Raw genomic sequence first — 5,320 nt, 5'->3', positions numbered from 1 at the left:
TGTGTGTTTGCACATTTGTTATGTATGACATAGTAAAAGACATTTTATACAATGACCACAATGACACATTTTGTATATGAGTGTGTATGTGTGTGTCAGTGTGCCTGTGTTTGCACGTTCATTAAATATGACATAGTAAAGGACATTTTATACCACAAAGATAACACATTTTGTATATGTGTATGTCAGTGTGTGTGTGTGTGTTTGTGCATTCATCACATATGACATAGTAAAGGGCATTTTATACCACCACCACCACAACACATTCTGTATATGAGTGTGTATATGTCTGTCAGTGTGTGTGTGGTTGCACATTCGTTACATATGAGATAGCAAAGGACATTTTATATCACCACTTCCATGGCATATTTTGTATATGAGTATGTGTGAGTGTGTTTGCAGATTCGTTGTGTACCACATAGTAAAGGACATTTTATATACCACCATGACACATTTTGTATATGAGTATGCGTCTGTGAGTGTATGTGTATGTTTGCACATTCATTACGTAAATGTATGTCTGTGTGTGTCTGTCTTAGTATATGTATGTGAGTGTATGTGAGAATGTATGTATGTGTCAGTGTGTGTGACACTGTATGTATGCATGTGTGAGTGTATGTGTATGTTTGCACATTCATTATGTAAATGTATGTCTGTGTGTGTCTGTCTTAGTATATGTATGTGAGTGTATGTGACAATGTATGTATGTGTGTGTGAGTGTATGCGCAATTGTCAATTACACTGATGTAAACTGGCTATGTCAAAGAGCTATACTGGTTCCAACTAATGAAATGGTTGATAAACTCAATCATGAACTTCAAAAGTCAACAGATACATCAGAGATGACTTTCCTTCAATTCACGTAACACTCAATCAAGATCAGGCTGTTCAATACCCTGGTGAATTTCTTAACACTCTGAAACCCACTGGGATGGTGCTCCAGCATGGCCACAGCCAAATGACTGAAACAAGTAGAAGAATAGCAGAATATAGGAATATATCTTGATTCACTAGAAGCAATAATAAACTACGGGGATCAATAAGAGTATAGAGTGTTCATTAATATGTCATAACCGAAAGGTTCCAATTTCCAGGACTCAGCGTAACTCATTTCCGATCATCAACTGGTAATCAAAGTCTGCTTTTCTTTTGAAATATGAAACAAAAGTTTGAAGAAAACATTTTTCTTTGTCTTCCTTTATTTAAAAAAAAAAAGCCTTTGTGAGTGGCAGGTACAAAAACAGCTGCTTCAAGTTCATGTTTTTGTTTTCTCTTCTGGTTCTTGTGGTAATATTGTGTCTCAAACTTCACACGAGCAAAGTCATTCTAATTACTTTGCTCACAAAACTGCATGTTGTTTAAGTAATACTTTTCATTACTAATTTTAATGACAATGACTGTGTATGTGTGTTTTGCATTCACTCATGCAGGTGTCTATATATACACACTCATATACATATCTATTTACACATTGTGTGTGCATGCGTGTATGTGTGTGTGTGTATACCAGGCTTCTTTCAGTTTCAATCAACCAAATCCTTTCACAAGGCTTTGGTCACCTGAGGTCATAATAGAAGACACTTGCCCAAGGTGCCATGCAGTGGGCCTGAACCCAGGGCCATGTAGTTAGGAAGCAAGCTTCATACCACATAGCCATGCTTAAAAAATACAGTAAGATTTCTATCATATAAACTGACTGGTAATGGAGGTCCAGTGGAGTAAAATAAGAGTCAAAGGATTCCAAAAGCAGAAAATGGTTGTGAACCACTGAATCAATCCTTTAGCATTTAAACTGACCCATACCCAGCCAAAATATTTTTACATTCAGGCACTCTTCTTATACCTTACCTTTCAAAGCCATTCTAAACATAAACAATCCCATCGTCAAAATGTCAAAGCTAAGAGATAAAGGCATGATTAAATTCAAAACAATATGAACAAATAAGCATTGCACTTGAAAGAGAAAGCTGAGTGCTAAATAGTTTAAAGTGTGATGAAGGGACAAGCCCACATGTGCATGTGCACAAGTATAAAAAAGTCTGTTATTGGAGGCAACCATAGAATCATTTCTTACTATTTATCATGCAAAATAAAAACTCTGTCTACACCATACATACTTGCAGGCAATATAAAATATATCAAATTCTAATAAAGAATTTCCCTTTTTGACAGTGTCATAGGAAAAGTGTATTTGGCGTGACCACATTGGTAGGACAGTATTGCATTACTGTCTTTATTCAGTCCATTAAATCAGAAATCTGTTGAACAAGGTCCATTAAACTCAAGATTTAATGTGTATATATTATTATATATATGTATATACACACACACACGTGTTTCTATATTAATGTGTGTGTATGCATGTATAAATATATATATATGTATGTATGTATACACACACACATATACACATTCACATTTATTTTTATAAAAATACATGGGAGTATAAATAAATATGTGTACGTATATATATATATATATATATATATATATCAATATAATTGTGTGTGTGTGTGCACGCATGCATGTGTGTATGTATATATATAGACCTTTGGAGATATGCCACGTTTGAGAAGACCCAGCAAGCTAAGTGAGATCGTTGTCATGGCCGATGCCAGTGCTACCTGACTAGCACCCATGCCCAGTGGCACATAAAAAGCACTCACTACACTCTTGGAGTTGTTAGCATTAGGAAGGGTGACCAGCTGTAAAAACTTTGCCAAATCAGATTGGTGCCTGGTACAGCCTCTTGGCCTGCCAGTTCTCAGTCAAACAATCCAGCTCATTTTGCATGGAAAGCAGACGTTAAACAACGATGATGATGATGATGATGGATGGATGGATGGATAGATAGATAGATAGATAGATAGATAGATAGATAGATAGATAGATACATAGATAGATAGATAGATAGATAGATAGATAGATACATAGATAGATAGATAGATAGATAGATATATTAGATCATCCCATAGTGATGTCCAGACTTCTATATTTTCAATTTGTGAATGCTTTAACAGTATTTTAGAATGTCTAATGGTATCAAGTAATATTTATATGTATTTGGATATGTAAACTAATTAAATTTCACTTTGCAGAATAATCTAATTGAAATTTCACGAACTATAGCTCTTCAAACATGGAAGTGTCTAAGGTGCATTTGAGGCATATAACACTTCATGGTTTAAAAAGGGAAACTCTGCAGCTTAAGTGACTTAAAATATCCACTCAACTTATGGAGAAGAGTGCCTGAATGTAAGAACTTGCAGAAAATGGTGGGTAAAATTCAGAAGTGGAGATTTCAGCCTTGAAGATGAGGCCCAAACAAGACATCCAATTAAGTTTGATGTCAAGTGCCTTTTGATAGAACTTGAAAAAGATCTTGCAGTTCCAGTCAAAGAATTGGCAAACAAGCTTTGTTCAAGTCATACAATTGTTCACTGCCATCTTCAACAGCTTGGAAAGGTCCCCCAAACTCAGAAAATGGTAACTTCATGATTTATCTGAAACCAACCACAAATCCCAGGTGAACACCTTCTCTTCCCTTTGTTCTCATGGACTCAGCTCACTCCTTTTAGACAGACTGGTGACCGGTGATGCAAAATGGGTCTTTCATCAAAATGTTAAGCATTGTAGACATCGGATTGGTGAAGGGGAAAAGGCCCAATCACAACTGAAAAGGGAACTCCATGCAAAGAAGGTTCTTCTCTCTGTTTGGTGGGATTGCAAAGGAATCATCCACTTTGAGTTGCTACCATCTAATGCAACAATCAATGCTCAAATCTACTGTCAGCAATTAGAGCATTTAAACGCTGCTTTAAAGAAGCAGTGTTCAAATACTCACAAGTCTTTGGTCGTCTTAAGGCTACAGTAGAAGACACTTGCCATACAGAAGAACTGAACCTGAAACCATGTGGTAGGGAAGCAAACTTCTTACCACACAGTCACACCTGTGCCTCCATAGATAGATAGGTAGGCAGGTAGGTAGGTAGGTAGGTAGATAGACAGATATTTATGTATACATACATACTTAAATACATGCTCTCATATATATTCATAGAAACACACATACACACACACATTCTCACATATACACACACACATTCTCACACATACATCTTTTAAACTGGTTTGAAGTTGTTGCCAAGTATCTCCACTTTCCAATCAAGACATCTGTTATTTGAAAATTACAACTAACTTATAAAAATAAAACAGGCAGAAAGAAAACTAAAAAAACTAAAAGAAAAACAAGAAAAAGAAAAAAAGAGAAACCTCACCTACTACCCTGCCCCATAATTTCATTACAATCCAAAGAAGAATCAACCAGCCAAACCTCTTCATTTAAATGAAGAGTGCAAACAGTTCAAAGAGCAAATAAACATTGGTTGAAAAATGACATGTCAAAAAACAAAAAAATAAATAAATAAAGGAAAAAAAAAAGACAGAAATAAATATTCCTTTTATCTTTTCTTTTGGTTGCTTCAGTAATTGGACTGTGGCCACACTGGGGTAGTGCCTCAAAGAGTTTAGTCAGACAAACTGGCACTACTATTTTTGGCTTTTATAAATTTGGATACTGATACTATTTTGCTGAACTGTTAAGTTAAAAGGACATAAAAAAAAGAAAAACACGTGTTGTCATTTGGTGAAGAGGGACAAATACAGTGACACACTCATACACACACACACACACACATACACATATATATATGTTGCCAGTACTGCTGGACTGGCCTTCGTGCCGGTCGCACGTAAAAGAACCCACTACAATCTCGGAGTGGTTGGCGTTAGGAAGGGCATCCAGCTGTAGAAACTCTGCCAAATCAGACTGGAGCCTGGTGTAGCCATCTGGATCATTCAAATCGTCCAACCCATGCTAGCATGGAAAGCGGACGTTAAACGATGATGATATACTAAAGGACGGTCTCAAGACACTGAACCTTACAGAGGAGATGACAAAGGACCAAGATATCTGGCACCTTGTCATACTCAAGAAGATCTATACTCCACAGCAGAAGTGTTAATGCCACTCCCCCTGATGAAGAGGATTGGTCTGCAAAAGCCTGGTGCCAGCATCCTGTAAAAGCACCCATGCCAGGGCTACGTGAGAGGCACCAGCACATTCTGTAAAATGGTTGACGTCAGGAAGGGCACCCAGATGTAGAAAGGAAGCTAAATCAAACTGGACTCTGGGGCAGCTCTTTGGCTTGCGAGCTCTGGTCAAAACGTCGAACCCATGCCACCATGAAAAACAGACGTTAAAAGGGTGATGATGATGATTATGATATATATATAGATGTATATATATATATATATATAT

The sequence above is a fragment of the Octopus bimaculoides genome, chromosome 25 (assembly GCF_001194135.2).
Source record: "Octopus bimaculoides isolate UCB-OBI-ISO-001 chromosome 25, ASM119413v2, whole genome shotgun sequence".
NCBI lineage: Eukaryota > Metazoa > Mollusca > Cephalopoda > Octopoda > Octopodidae > Octopus > Octopus bimaculoides.
This window is presented reverse-complemented; position numbering follows the sequence as displayed.